This window comes from Mytilus californianus, unplaced genomic scaffold (assembly GCF_021869535.1).
Source record: "Mytilus californianus isolate M0D057914Y unplaced genomic scaffold, xbMytCali1.0.p SCAF_15, whole genome shotgun sequence".
In the NCBI taxonomy this organism is placed as follows: domain Eukaryota; kingdom Metazoa; phylum Mollusca; class Bivalvia; order Mytilida; family Mytilidae; genus Mytilus; species Mytilus californianus.
In genome coordinates this window covers 11,872,016-11,889,134 of record NW_026262637.1, presented here as the reverse complement: position 1 = coordinate 11,889,134, position 17,119 = coordinate 11,872,016, and the positions used below count along the sequence as shown (strand labels likewise).

The 17,119-nt window shown below is 33.1% G+C and overlaps 1 protein-coding gene and 1 long non-coding RNA gene across 2 annotated transcripts in view; one reads left to right on the top strand and one right to left on the bottom strand.

The window, feature by feature from the left end:
• The window catches only part of LOC127725970 (mucin-22-like), a gene marked incomplete at its 5' end in the record, with an annotated part of 219,272 nt that overhangs the window by 62,740 nt on the left and 139,413 nt on the right, over positions 1–17,119 (top strand). The gene's annotated exons all lie outside the window — the stretch shown is intronic.
• LOC127725414 (uncharacterized) lies at positions 12,528–12,984 on the bottom strand. The gene is made up of 3 exons (XR_007992998.1): positions 12,890–12,984; positions 12,788–12,829; positions 12,528–12,667 (listed from the first exon to the last, which is right to left on the bottom strand). It is a non-coding gene; the product is annotated as an uncharacterized LOC127725414 (long non-coding RNA).

The window sequence follows — 17,119 nt, the reverse complement described above, 5'->3', positions numbered from 1 at the left end:
TTAAAAACAAATTTCCAAAATTTTGTAACAGCAAATTTTCATGCCAGACCCAAAGTACTGACTACTTGGCTGGAGATACCCTCGGGTACTAATTAGTCCACCAGCAGAGGTATCGATTGTAACAGTGTAAAAAATAACTATTCGAGTTATCAATCAAATAAAAAAAAAGAAATATAAAAAGAAAGTAATTCCGCAAAACATCAACAAAAACGTTAATAAACAAAACCAAAAGAAAACAAAATAAGTCAAGATCGGACAAGAAAACCCACCTCAACTGAAAAAGTCTGATCTATGACCGACTTGTTGTCTCTTTAGCTCAATTCCCGTTTTCATTCTCTATTCTAGTAGTAAAAATAAGTAGAAGAAAAAGCAACATCGAAACAAAAACACCAGGCTGATATTGTTAATTGTAGCCGTACAATTAGACTACGACCTTTCAAAATTACGTAGTACAAAAATAATATAAAATATACGTTTTTCCGGGTCCGGTCGCATTATGCACAAAACAGATATTTGACATGTCACCAAATTAGGCATATATGGGATCAACAACACGTCGTCAAAATGAAACATGAACTTATGTGTAATATAATCAAATCATAGGTTTTTAAAAGGATAAGGGATCAAAAAAGAAAAGTGTTGTAGAATAATTTAGAGTAGAATCTGTTTAAATTATTTCATTTGATAAATTCGCCTGTGAAAGAGATGATTAAATAAATATAACGTGATACGACGATTCCAACCTCCACGTTGCAGCAGCCACTGTTCTGGAACTCCACTAAAAGTAGTCTAACGTAAAGTTATAGTACAAAATTAACAAATAATTCTCGAATTAAAGATGCATAAATGCTTTTAATTCTACATAACGGAAGATGATTGTTTGACCTGTACTTACTGAAACGGAAAATCATCAAAAGTACGAAATGACTTTCTAGTTTTAAGTCCTTCATCACTTTCGATTAATTTAGGCTGATATTAAATGTAGTATCACTGCATGATTAGTATAGGGGAAGGGGGTTGTTAATAACCTTGCACACCGACAGTTAGAGATTTTAGATGCAATCTAACTCGAAGCTAAACTATTCTAATAGGTCATCAACAAAGGTTTTAAGCGCACACACGTTTCAATTTCTGTACATGTATCTTTATGCTTACATACGAGGCTTAAAGTGATAGATTTAAGGATGTTTTGCAGACTTTACCACTCTTTTCGATATTATATTATTAGTTTATTTTTTGATTGAAGGTTAAAAACTTGATTTCAGCATTATAATAACAGAAAGGTTTTATTTAACATCCTTTGTGATATAATTCATAGCAATGCATTACGTTCTGTGTAATGTACATAGTTAGGTTTTGACGAATCTACGATCATTAATAAGATAACATGGATGCAGAGGCATGAAGTCAGTGTATGATAGTGAAATAATAAGATGCATTTGATGTAATGCCTACATGACAATTTCTAAGCATATATTGTAACAAAAATTCAATTAGCATAATTGTAAATACCCATCATGTTTGTATATTTAAGTTAACTGTACATACTTACAAAATCAATAGTTTTTAAAAACCGAGTCTCGAATCATAAATTTCCTACTGTTTACTAAGCATGTGTTTATCTTCAATATTCGTGGGTTTCCCAAGGTGTTTTTTTTTCTCGAAATCCGCACCTTTGATATGTAAGCAAATTAGGACCGTCATATTTTTATTATGAACCAAGCCTTCGAAGTAGAAGAACGTAAGGTAACAAGATTATTATTTAGAAAGCGCAAAACAGAAAGTTGGTTGATTCATTCATTTAACTAAAATTCGAAATCTGCCGGTGAAACATGCGGCATTTAGTTTGTAAACATGATTAGTGCACAGGTTTGTCGGAGTTCACACCACATACTATTAATTGCAGTGAATGTTTGGAGTTTGCCACTCGATTGCACGTTACAATAGCATTTTTTAATTTTTCAATATTCAAATACCGACTGAACCTAATACGACAAAACTTGTATCTAGTTTGTTTTCAATAATTGACAAAGATCTCCGATCTTTATAAGTTTGCGTGCACCTTTCATGTTTCAGTTGCGCATCATTTGTACAAACATATTGATTGAGGACAATATCGATATCAAATAATATAATACTAATAAGTGTTATTTTCTGAAAAGCTTATCTGCATTAAACTTAATTTGCAGTATTTCGAATATATGATGTTCATTGTTTGGTTTATTTTCTCGATTACAATGAGGGTGCAAGGCAAACTTTTAAAACATATTTCAGGTTAAAAAGGAAAAAGCATTAACAAACAAACAAAAACCAAAAAAATAGCTCATTTTATTCACGAATTGACCATTTATAATTGTATCTATAGCTTTAACTTCCACTAAGTTACTAGACCTATGAATATGTCATTATTTGATATAATACTTATTAAGATATAAAAATAAGAAGATGTGGTATGATTGCCAATGAGACAACTCTCCACAAGAGACCAAATGACGTAGAAATTAACCACTATAGATAACCGTACGGCCTTCAACAATTATCAAAACCCATACCGCATAGTCAGGCATAGTCAGTTACAGAGTCAGTTACTGCCAGTAATCAAATTCAATAGATTACAGAATGAATCGCACAGAATGCCATTCACGTCATGTTCCATTAATAAACATTAACGGAAACAGTTACATGTATCTTTTTTGTCATTTGTATAAGCAAGCTTTATTTAGTATTTGATGCGCTTTTATAAGAATGCTTCATAATATATACGACTGTCATCTATGCACGTAACCATTAGTAAGTAAAAATCTGTGTAACATCATATATCAAAATCAATAACGTTATCCCACATAAACGTCAGATCAGAAAAATAAAACTAAATATGAATGCGCCTGATAAAGTCGGAAACTTTTTATAAGTAAAAGACGCGCATTTCGTTTATATATTAGACTCGGAAGTGGTGTTAAATATAAAACAGTTTGATACGAAATCGAAGTCGAAAAACATTGAAAACTAGATATTAAAAAAGGTTGTGCCAATTTGTTGGAGCTATCTGAGCGTAGGAGTAGAAAACAACTACTGATTTTTTGGTGTGTATTCAATAATTTTAATAGTAAACGACTACATCAATGATATTTCGTGTCCAAAACACGTTCGTTAGTTAGATAGTACACTGAAAACCTTAACAGTAAAATAGTTTTAGAATTGACTAGTTACAGTTAATTTAATGTTGAACAAATACAATATACGACACGTATACTATTTATCAAGTTATTAAAAATATCAACAACGCTACCGGCCTACAAACAAAATAAGACTTTTTTTAATTTAAGGTTTCGACATAAGAAGATATTTTAACAACCATTAGACTAGTTTAAACAAGCACGAACAAATTTTAACAGTAGTTTTCCGATGTTAAAGTTTCACACATTTGTCAAGATAATACAAATCAAGGTAAAAAACAAGTTGAGGGAATTGAATGAACTCTATAAGAACAAGACATGGTGCGTCGTCAGTGTAATCGTCTCCTGCTATACATGCATCATCCGACTTACCAAATAACGCTCATTCAAAACTTTATAATTGTAAATAGGACACAATCAAATGGCGGATCCAGGATATGGCGTAGATGGTGTACGACAAAATTTTTTTTATTCTCTTGTTTCTCGCGATTTGTCAGAAAATCAGCCAAAATGTTCTGGAAGAAAGCCCCCTTTCAAAACAACCTGGATCCGTCACTACAATAGGTAAATATAAAAATCGGACGACTATCACAATAACATAAAATACGGAGAAAAAAACTAAATTCTGGATAATGAAAAGGTAACGTTTTACGATGTCCGTACTGATTTTTGTAAGATCGTACAATACTACAGGAAGGTTTTATATTACAGATTGGCGAATTATTTCTTTATAAAGTTATTCGTAGATATCGGTTGATCTGTTGTTGAACAATATCTGTTAAATTTTGTCATTTTAAAGGACATTGTGTGTTTATAAAGTGCGTACAAAAAAAATGAAATGGCATTGTTCATATCAATAAAACTTCAATGTTTAGTATAAAGTTGATATTCGTAAAGAAAATATCATAGGGTAAGTAGACTAATATACATTTTTAACAAAAAATCAGTTGCTCGATAATTGAATCAAAATGAGGTAAGTTCAAAATACAGAAACTAGCGCTACGAAACCCTTGATTAATTTTTTGTAAAAACAAACATGCCATTTATTCAAATAATACTCTTTACTCCTATGAACCACTTTTAACTTGCCCATAAAAAAGTCAAAACGTTAAAACCCGAGGACGCCTGTTTTTCAAACATTGTTTTTTTATCCCAGGGAAAACAATCAACCAAACATAGACAATCCTAATGTCTACCAAAAATGTAGGACTATACCAAAATTTTTAAAAACACTTCTGTGTCAAGCATATTTCTAAAGTATATATTGATATTTTCTAAAATACAAAATTACAATTTTGAATCTTCAAATTATGTTAAAAAATTTATTTACACTTGCATAATATATTGGAAACTGATTCATGCTTGTGAATACTATATAAGATATGAAATAAAAATGTGTTGTATTCCTTTGTTTATCCAGATATATAAATGGTGCGGATTTTTGACGCCACAAACAATTCCAAATTTTAAATTTCATACATGTATCTCGCTTCCAAGAAAATTGTTATTTTTCTTGTTTTTAAAAGAAGGAAAGAATTTAACAAGTCGAATAAAAACATGAACATCATGGTCAAAACTAAAAACAACAAAAAGACAAACAACAGTCAACAAAACACACAGAGAAAAGATAACGATTGAGCAACACAAAACCTACAAAAACCCAGGTGCTCTGGGGAAAAGACTCAGGTCATCCGAACGGGTCGTTACCACTAGTGTCACTCGTCTTGTTGCACCTGTTAAAATATTAAAATACGTCGAAGAGTCATAGTTGGTGATTAGGCAAATCATAATAGCGAAATGGTCAATGTTTATGTTATAACCCTAAGAGATCACAAGGTTCATACACTCACCAGTTATATGAATTCTCTTACCCTAAATCTTGATCGAATATGAATATGAAATAGAGATAAACACGTGTTACATTTTAAAACTCGGTGATATATCGCATTCGAGGATGTTGAAATGGAGGGAAAAAAGACAAGATGCTCATAACTTGTTTTAATCTTTGCTATCCTCTTAATTGGTGCCCGATGAAATATCATTAGAAAATGCAAGACTTATACATACGATGAATAGCAGGTGGGACCAAAAACGTACCAAAAACGTAATGTCAAACCCGGACATGGAATCATAGCTTTGAAAGAGAAATAGATATTCATTTCATTTAAAATATTTTTACAATTTATCAGCAAATTAAGATAAACTAATATCCGTATTTGCATGCCAGTTCCAAGGTTTTTGCTATTGGTCTGGTGATACCATCGTGAAGTAGTCCAGCAGCAGAGGTATAAACCTAATGGTAGTGATAGCATTAACGGTACCAATGGTGATGGACGGACACTGTCTTATTGATCTAGTTGACAGCAACATTAGATATCTTGTCTTCTTGTGATACAAAATGTTTGAAAACATTACAAACTGAAAGAACAGAGTACAGATATACCTATTCAAATGTGCTTAAAAAGCATTAACGAGGTATTTTTAAATACAATTGCCTATTCAGAATTTCTAGTTGCAATTGAGTGAAAACTCCCATAAAATGTTGACGTATGAAAACATTACTTGGTTGATTTTGTGCTACCAACGCGATTTTCAGGACTTACCTTTATCAACGATCAAGCTAAATCATTTAAAAAACAGAATTGTAAAAATATGTGGACACGCTATATGTGCATCACTTATAACAATATAAAGTTCTTAATTAAATGATAATAATGTTTTGACTACTTAGATTCACCTGAATTATACTTATTATTATGAAAACAAGCAAAGTTTGACAGCTTATTTTGATGTCCAAAGCATGCTGCCTAAGCAAAAGATGCCTTTTTACTGTGTCCCGTGTTAAGTATAACGTGCATGCCTTTAACATCAGCTTTAAAGATTAAATACGGCAAACGTTGTCTTTAAACCACAAACAGATCATAGATAATGATATTAGATATTAGAGACGCCAAGTAAGTATTCCAATATGCACTTCTACCTGCCTTTTTTTCTTGTCGTGTTTTGTAAAATCAGACATAAAAATTAAAAACCGAACCACGCTTGTATAATTCTAAAATTTCAAAGTTCATGCAAATTCAATATTTTCAACGGAAATGCGTGTCTATGCATCCAAATGAAACTAACACACCCAGCTGCGGTGGTAAGCACTGCGCAATTTGAACTACACCTTTTCATTGATGCCAGTTGGTGGCAACCTTGTTAATGGTCTTATCCGAAATCTTTCCCTAGTGATTCTCTCCTCCCTAGACCAAGCAGTGTTGTGGTCTATGATGGTAATAGTCAGTCGATTGAGATCTGCCTTAGTGTGGCCAGCGAATCTCAAATGTTGGATGAGAGGAAGGTCTGGATTTCATGGTCTCATACATTTGTGAAATAGCTGTTCTGACTCACCAACATACTCATGATACTGTTTACCACATTTACACTACAGAAGATACACAGTATTAACATTGCAAAATATGGTGATTTTCGTACCAGTGGAATGACTGTTAAAAGTCTAGGTATTCAGAATTTGCTTGCAAGTCAGATATAGTTTGTTCCCTCAAACCTTTCAAGAGCCCACAGACGAAGAGCCTGGTTTGGAGGATAATTAAGTTCTCAGCAGCAAGTATTTTAGGCTTTTGTGTATATGGAGAGTCAGAACGGGTGGCTTGTGGAAAATTTCGGATAGTTTAGGATGTTTTTCGATTCCTTTTCAAATTTCGCGGATAAGGTGTGACAATTTGTCAAACTTAGAATGATAAGTCAGCATAAACGGGACTCTTTTGCTGACCTTTTATTATCTTTATATTGTAAAAGTTCATATCGGCTGATGTTGTTGGCACAAAAGAAGCCTCTATAAATGTCTTTTCTTCTGCAACGTCGATTTTTTAGGTGACCACGAAGTTCTTGTAATCGCCTTTTCACAGTATCATTGGTGGAGTAAATCCGATTTATTCTGATGCCTAGATGTAGGGAATGTTCTTGGATACATGTTTTAGATGACAACTCAGGGGTGAAAGATATTATAATTTTTCTGTGGGTTGCAATACAGATCTGTAAATGTAATTCCATCCTTCACTTGTGTAGCAGTGTCATAAGTGCATTTTATTGAGGGATGGGCATCGTTGGCATGTTGAATGCACACATTTAGATCTTGTTCAGTATTATCCCACTTCCTGTCAGTATTGTTGATGAATCAGAACAAAGAAAGAGGTTGATAACGAGATGTACATTGAATTTAACGTTCTGATTTGCCCATAAAACATTGTCATAGGACGGGGCCATTTTTGTTCCCATTGCTGTTCCATTAACCTGGAGATAGTGTTCACCATTGAATGTTAAGTTATTGCATTTCAATACCAAAGTAAAAAGCTGGACTTAACATTCAGTCGGTGAGTTTAAGGTGCTGCGAGAGTTCCAGACTTACCTAATGGCTTCAATATCATCTTTGTGCACTCCGACTTCCTTCACCAACAAAAACTGACCGCCCTAAAATAGCACAATAGTGCTGAAAGTGGCGTTAAACACCAATCAATCAATAAATAACATTTTCATATGGGATGTTAGTATAGACAGGGATGACGTAAAGCGAGACAATGATTCTTTCAGGTGGGAAAGAGTTGAAAGATTCCATGTTCGTAAAATATTGTGTTGTATCTTGTATGTAGGATGATATATTTTCTACGTGTGGTCTTAAATGAAAGTCAATAAGTTCTGATATTTGTATCTGTAGGGTAGACATTGGCTGAACTATTGGTCTACCTTGATTATTGACTATGAGTGTTTTGAGCAGAAGATAGAAACGTCCCGGCTTGATTTTTCCGGTTTTAGGTAATCCAATGTGTCTTCATCTATATAACCCTGTTGAGAAATATTTTTCAAGTCTGTGGTGACTTTTTTGTTGAATTTAAGAGTTTGGTCAGAGTCTAATTTCTTATAAAATCTTTAATCAGAAAGTTGACATTCTGCCTCTTGAATATAATCACATTTGTCCATGACGACAACTGCACAACCTTTATCTTCTGAATTTATTATTATGTCGTCTCTGTTATTTAAATTTATTTAAATTTAAGCAACTGCACAGATTTACTTTCTTCAGACGGTAAATTGTTGAATGTTTGGGAAGTGGATTTGAACAGATGTGTTACGTCGGATTTCATTTTGCCAATAATGTGTAATTAAATGGCACACTTACTGGGTTGAGGAATACATGAACATTTTTTCCTGAATTTTGGAATTTCGACATCTTCTTCTCTTCATCTGAGTCCAGACCACTAATGTTCTCCTGATTTTTTATATTATCTCTGTTAGATAAAGGCAACAGTAGTTTACCGCTGTTCGAAATTCATAAATCGGTTGAGAAAAAAAACAAATCCGGGTTACAAACTAAAACTTAGGGAAACACATCAAATATAAGTACTACGACACAACAGAAACACAACATTAAAATGTAACACACACAGAAACGAACTATAAAATAACAATGGCCATTAGAAAAGTATTCCTTAATTCTAAGCGATCTAGCTAATTTGTCAAGGCCATCTTCACATTTTAAACTATCAATTTTACCCGGCGTGTGACAGAAATTAAGACCTTTTGATAAGAATTTTGTCTCTGTCTCCGACAAACTAACTGAAAACAAATTGACTACAGTGTTTGTAGAGCTCTCACAATATTTTGATCTTGAATCTGTGATTCCGAGATTTTATTACGATTGTGTCGATACGATTGAGAATAAAGGTGGTCTGCTCTTGTATTAATGTCTAAAAGTATGCCGTTTCATTCAAATTTTTGTAATCGTTTTTGTTTTGGGTACTTTCCTGGATCAAATGCGTAAGATTTCTCGTTGGTGGTGAGCAATTCAGAATCGGAAAGTTCCTTGAATGACAAAACCCTTGCTCTTTTTCTTTCACATATCCATGTCAAAGAAAGCTTTTTCAAATGACATTCTTATATTTATGAAAAATGTAAACCCATTAACGTAAAAAGATTAATTACCTTGCGAAGTGTAAAACAAACATGTCTCTACTGAATTATGACAAAGAGATATCGTATCAGGCAACCAATTCATGATGAGGACCGTTTAACCTATTTAGTGTCGATTTTGGCATGATAACTCTGTTTGAGTAGTTTTTATGTAAGAAGCTTATTCCTGCTAATGAAGTTCGTTCAGAGTGAAAATGCACGAGCGTAACGATTTATTGATATATGTAAACGAAAATAAGTATACGTAAAACTTAAAAATCAAATATCTGGAATTTTTACTATGGAGACAAGAAAATTGTTTTATTTGAAATTTAATAAAACAAAAATAGAGTTTCAGGGTTAGTTTCACGTCTGTTGTTGAACAAATTTCTCTCGACAAGTGGATTGAAAATCTACAAAAGGAAGGAAGGTCAAAAATTTTGTTATAAGTAATTTCTTCTTAACAGGACGTTTTTCTCTTTCTCTTAGAAATATTTTATTAAAACTATACTAACAATACTGATAAATGTCATTTAAACAGGACATTTACCCTTGAAGCGACATCATTTTTCACCTGCTCCAATACTTCTAGTATTATCAATATGCATTCCTCGTGGAAGGTAAATGAGGAAAATGTTTTGTTTTGAAATGTTATGTTTCCCAAAATATCTTAGAAGAGTAAAACATACCTGTCGAGTGAAATCGGCATGTTCCATCTACCATAAAAACAATGAAAGACTATTTTACCCTTCTTAATTAATCTATACTGAAAAAGGCCTTCATGGGTATCTTTATAAAACGCACTTAATTTGTAGACTTAACTTTTTATTCGAATCTCTGTCGAATGTAGACGGAGTGGTGAAATAATTTGATATAAGAGATAGATGAACAAATTGACGAACAAAGGACGGACGGATCGAAAGACAATATGATTCTTCATAATTATATCTGGTCTGTGGTATATATACAAAGAACTATTTGCTTTCATGGTTATATAAATGTAACTATCTGGTTTCCGTTTTGATTAATTGGACTCCAAGAATATCACTGTACCTGTAACTTTAATGTGTGAGATTGTAGAACTTGTTCCTGTCGTTGAATAGATCAAAAATACTTCTATTGTTACAACTATACAGAAATGTATCTCCTTAAATATTCTGATTAATGAGAAATATAGCCATTTTATGGGTTACTTTTTAAATTGTTTTGTTTATACACGAAATGGAAGTCTTGATAAACGTATGAATTTTAATAAGTGTATATTGTTTTATAAGGTTTATACGTTTCTTCAATCAGTTTATGATTAAAGAGCCAGAATAAGTCATTTTGTTTCATTTTCGAAATATTTTGTAAACGTTTCTCATTGACAGTTGACTTCCAAAAAATGCATGTTACGAACTTTTGACATCTGGACAAAATAGTGTTTCATATGGTACATTATGTTAACGTTGAAGAGAAGTAATTTAACCTGCATGTAAGTCACTGGTAATTTTCTTTCGATTTATTTGTCGTATTATACCAGGAGTGATGGATAGTTGATATAGATTTGAAATGTTGAAGACCCTAGTTTGTAACCTTAGATAAAACTTTCTAGTCGCTTGGTTGCCTTATCTTTATTTTATCATCAAGATATATTTTTTTTGCGGATATAAAACCACAGTGATTATAATAAATAATGTATTCTTATTATTGGTGAAAGTTTTATAATTATCAGGATCAGAGAGTTTTTTGAGGTTTTTTCGTTTAGTTTTAGGGATGGGGGTTCTTATTTTCGTTTTGCTTTATCTATAATTGCCCATAATGTGTTTCGTGGACTTTTACTTTGATTTAACACATTAATATTGTGCTTTTCGACTCATAAGTTTTGATTGCATACCTGATAAAAACAGGAATACAAATGACGAGTTTGTAAATGAACCTTATTGAAAACCTTTGGTGTGATGGAACAAATGGTTTTTCGCTGCACCGTTCCCGTACAAATTGTTAAAGTTACCAATAATTTTGTACGGTTGTTTAAATATTTAAATTATGTGCTTTTTCAAAAGTTAAAGACTTAAGTGAATATTTAGTAATCAGAAAATTCGGTATGGGTGCTTTTGATAAACTTCAAATAATTCGACAATACTTCAGGGCACCGTTTTTTTTTTCTCTTATCCATGGTTTGTTGTGCTGTTTTTGCTAAGTCTTTGTTATTTTTATTTTGTGTTTTACGACTGTTTGTCTTTTTGGCTTGCATGGTATTGACTGTCGAATGGCATTGTGTGATTTCCATGAAACTATGCGTCATCGCCTTTCGAAGTGATGGCTTTGGGTGTTGAATTTTATATAGAAAATCGCTTCTAACGCAGCAAGTGCAGAATATGTATTTTGTTTATTGTATGCATTTGTCAAATTAATAAAACAAAATCCATTATCAGAACATTTGAAACAACATTTTTAATTGAACGCTCTGAAATTTTCTTGCAGATGTATTTGCCTCAGAATATGTTCACAGTTCTTACATTGTCTTGTACATATATGATTGTGAATATAATTACAGCAACAGGTATATATTGTAATAGACTATACGGCAGCATTATAATAACTTTAGATATATAAATAAAGAAATCGAATACAAATTGAAAAATAGCTACATATACAGCAGTAAAAGGCATAGACAACATTTGTAAAAGAATATTTCGTTATTTTTTTAAACTGGCATTCTGAAATAGCAATATTATTTATTATCGCAGTTACCTAAATTACACATTTATTTAACACGAAAGAAGTAATTTTCTCTTGCAGCAAATTTCAATCGGTTAACTAACTGGTGGAAGAGGGAGTTCTTCACACACGCAAAATATGTAATAGTCCTATTTTTAAAACTGTAAGCTATATTAAACTATTTTAAGAAATGTTATCAAAATTTCAATGATTTATCAATATATCCTATTATAAATTTGGTATTATTTTACTTTGTGTATATATTTTCTAGTTCTTCCTGGATCTGCTGCAACGACAACAACTATAACATCTGTCATTTTTTTTACGATGGAACCAACAACTGCAGCTGATGACACAACTTCTCCCGACGAAACAACAACGGTATCATCTTTGGAGACAACCACATCAGCTTTAACTACTTCTCCCGATGAAACAACAACGGCATCAACTCAGGAGACAACCACATCAGCTATAACTACTTCTCCCGATGACACAACGACAGCATCAACTGAGGAGACAACCACATCAGCTATAACTACTTCTCCCGATGACACAACGACAGCATCAACTGAGGAGACAACCTTATCAGCTATAACTACTTCTCCCGGTGAAACAACAACGGCATCAACTCAGAAGACAACTACATCAGCTATAACTACTTCTCCCGATGAAACAACAACGGCATCAACTGAGGAAACAACCACATCAACTTTAACTACTTCTCTTGATGAAACGACAACGGCATCAACTGTAGAGACAACAACATTAGATGTTACTACTTCTCTCGATGAAATAACAACGGCATCAACTCAGGAGACAACCACATCAGCTATAACTACCTCTCCCGATGAAACAACGACAGCATCAACTGAGGAGACAACCACATCAGCTATAACTACTTCTCCCGGTGAAACAACGACAGCATCAACTCAGGAGACTTCCACATCAGCTATAACTACTTCTCCCGATGAAACAACGACAGCATCAACTCAGGAGACAACCTTATCAGCTATAACTACTTCTCCCGGTGAAACAACAACGGCATCAACTCAGGAGACAACCACATCAGCTATAACTACTTCTCCCGATGAAACAACAACGGCATCAACTCAGGAGACAACCACATCAGCTATAACTACTTCTCCCGATGAAACAACAACGTCATCAACTCAGAAGACAACCACGTCAGCTAAAACTACTTCTCTCGATGTTACAACAACTTACAAACTCGACACTGAAACTACAGAACAACTGACAACGACATCACCTCTGGAGATCACAATGTCTACAAGAATAGTAACAGGTAAGTAACTTGTTTACTCAATGATTTCTGACAACTTCGAAAGTAGAATGAAACAAAACAATGAACATAATGGAAACAATGGACTTTCAAATATGTATGCATAGCAGGCGGCGCTTAACTTGTCGACACATCTTGTCTCTCTTCTTTTGGAGTTTATGTGACTCCCTCTGTTATTGGTTATTTACCTTATCTTTCTAATGAGTATATAAGATTTGAGACTTGTTTTTCCATCTTTTACTACTATTGCTATTTTTTTTAAAACGTATATAATATAAACAGATTGTTTAAACAATGTTGAAGTAATTTCAATCTTAATAAAAGACAATGTATATAATATATCAATGAGAAAGCAATTCAAGGAATATTATAACAAAAAGACATGTATAGTCTTTAATTAAAAAAATATGTGAATAAATTAAACTCCTCTTAAAACCAGAATAGTGGAATTAGACGTTGAGGAGGAATTAGTACTGGAATAACCCTTACATCCAAATCGGTAAAATAAATGTAAACACAACTACAAGTTCTTAAGAATGATATTATGCATGCAACAACATTGAAGGCCGTGCACTTCACAGAGAGTCAAATAGTAAATATTCATGTCACTACCACAGATCAGCTAAAGGCCTCCTCTGATCATTTGAAGGTCCCGACTATGTATTGGTTATCTAAACTATAAAAAAAACGTAATCTATCGTTTCATCTCGGCCTCTAGCAAGTGTTTTACTACTAATGTTCCTTAACTACTATCAAAGAACATATCATTAACTTTTGTAATAAAACAAATGAAAATAGTGGAATTAACTTTTTTTGGAGTGTAAAACAGTCGTTGGATGTTTTAGATAAATCACGTGCTTTTGATGGTCCTTTTGATTCGGTTGATCGTTTTGACTTTTCCACTCTTTATACTACACTCACACACAATCTTATCAAACAAACGTTTTCCTATATAATTAAATGGTCAGTTGAAAAATCTGAATGCAAATTTATTTGCTGCAACTCACATACAGCCCTTTAACTAATGAGAAAGGTAAATATGCTAGATATACTTGCTGGATGTGTGATGAGAAGATTAAAGCTGAAAAATTTTCTCATTCAAAACATTTATGTTTGTTTCGGCAATATAGTTTATCAACAGGTTGTAGGTATTCATATGGACACCAATTGTGCCCCTTTATTAACAAACTTGTTCCTGTACTGTTATGAATCACAGTTTATGGCCAAACTCGGTGAAAACCCGTCTAAATTCCATTTGATTGATAAATTCAACAAGACTTTCTGTTATCTTGATAACTTATTTCAAACGGAATAGCACATCCTAAGATTAAAGGTGATGTTGTTTACCAAGCCCATAAATTTAGATACGATCTGGGTAAACTTATCAATCCTTTAGATAAACTTATTCTAACAGGCTACCAATTCAACACTGTAATTAGATCTTTGAATATTGTTTTTATTGGTATAAATATTGATTTTGTTATCAGTAAATTAAAACCATACTTAATATTATAGTTATACACATATGCACATTCACAGTACTACAATCTGTCGATACCTATATTCTGGAATTGCACAATAAGGTCATGTTTTTCTCTGACTGTTAGTGACGTCTTTACACTAAATCCATTGGCTGTTAGATGTGTACTGATAAATATTTTAATCTTAGATACATGACTTTTTTATTAGTTGTTATCGGCTTTGAACTAGCTGTCAATAACTGTGAGTACTCTCAGATCTGAACGTTGTATATTTTTTGTTGTGACGGATGTATAAATACCCTGCTACGTCCGATCTGTGTTTTTGTTTAATATATTTTCTGTTTGGTATCTATCTGATGCATGAGTTAAACCCTTTTGAACTCATTTTAATAGCTTGTTCTTATGTTGTACTGTTACATCACTATCCCAGGTTGGGGGTGGGTTGGCGCCTTTAAACATGTGTAACCCCGCCACATGCTGTATGTGCCTGTCCCAAGTCAGGATCCTGTAGTTCAGTGGTTTTCGTTAGTTCATGTCTGTCAAATTTGTTTTTCGTACGTTTGTTTGTTATAAATTAGGCCGTTAGTTTTCTCAATTGAATTGTTTCATATTTTTCATGTCGGAGCCTTTAAAGCCGACTATACGGTATTGGGTTTTCTCATTGTTAAAGACCGCGTACGGTTAATTGCTTACATCCACTTCATTTTAAATTTAATTGATAGTTGTCTCATTGGCAATCATATCACACTCCTTATTTTTATACAACTCTAAATTTGGTTCTAATAATTAACCGTATTGAGGAATGCTCCGATTTAATGAAGGCAAGCTCAAAGTACTAAAACTGGTGTTATAAAATTATGCCTTAAAACAGATGACATGCAGACCCCTCAAATAAATAATCGACGTATTTTTTTTTTTTCTTGTACATTTTTTACCAAACTGTGGATTTTTTTTGTTCTGTATTTCTTTCGAGTTATATAATATTTATACGTGGAAAGGAAGAGGTTGTAGGCACGTAAACTGATTTAAATCATCAACATTTTGCATATGTTCCAAGTCAGGCTATCTGGACCCTGTTTTGTTCACTTGTTTTATCTTTATTTATATGTTTTATATGGGCGTTTTTTTCCGGAGGAGTCGGATGTTGTCTTGGTGTATGCACTGTCTAATATTTTTAGTAATCCCTGTTATCCTACCATTTTTTTGTACAATTATCTATTCAAGTTTTAATACCCTCGTTTCATACGGCATTCTTGTGTTTGCAGGACTGTTGCTGCTTCTCCTAAGAAAACTTTTGAAACTAGGGTTCATAATTGTGATGTCAAGTAAACTCGTCAACACTTTTACGGACAAAATCATGATTTGGTCAATTGTAATGGAATATTTGCGTCACAGATGACCAAAGATATGTTCTAATTTTGTTGTCTATTATACTGTAATCTTTTCGTCAATTGCGACATCACCTAAAGTAACTTCTATCACCAATGTTTACATGCGATGATAAATACGACACAGGTAACTACTGAACCTTGATCTTAATACCCTTAAGAGCACCTGATGTCATCCATACAATAAACACAACAAAGTAATATAAATGTACTGTCCAGAGACATTTTAAAATTAAAGAGATGTGGTATCATTGCCAATGAGACTATTATCCACAAAAGTTCGAATGAAGTTGATGTAAACAATTATAGGCAACCGTACGACCTTCAACAATGCAAAAAACCCATACCGTATAGTCGGCTATAAAGGTCTCCGACTTAGAAAATATGTCAATATAGAAAACTAACGACCTAACTTATAACAAAACAATTTACGAAAAACAAATATGATAGACATGAACCATCGACAACCAATAAACTACAGGATTCTGACTTGGGACAGGCACATAAAGAATTTGGTGAGCATAAACATGTTTTAGGTCGCCAAACCCTCTTCCTAACCTGGGACAGTGATGTAACAGTACAACATAAGAACAAACTATAAAAATCAGTTAAAAAGAATTAAACTCATCAGTTCGATACAAGGCAGAAAAAACATGAAACAAAAACACAGACCGGACGTAGCAGGGTATTTTTTCATCCCTCACAACAAAAAAGATCACAGGTCAAATTTATTCGTTCATTGTGTGTTAATTTACGTTTTTTGATTAAGTTAAGCCTTCCAATTGATATTTTATAGTGTGTTTTTCTATGTTGTGATGTTATACTATTGTTTCAGAAAAGGGAGAAGGTTTGGTACCATTAAAACGTTTAAATCCCGCTACAAATGTTTGCACCTGTCCTAAGTCAGGAATCTGATTACAGTAGTTGTCGTCTGTTTATGTAGTTCATACGTGTTTCTCGTTTCTCGTTTTTATATAGATTAGACCGTTGGTTTTTCCGTTTGAATGGTTTTACACTAGTAATTTTTTGGGGCCCTTTATAGCTTGCTGTTCGGTGGTGAGCCAATGCTCCGTGTTGAAGGCCGTACCTTGACCTATAATGGTTTACTTTTATAAATTGTAA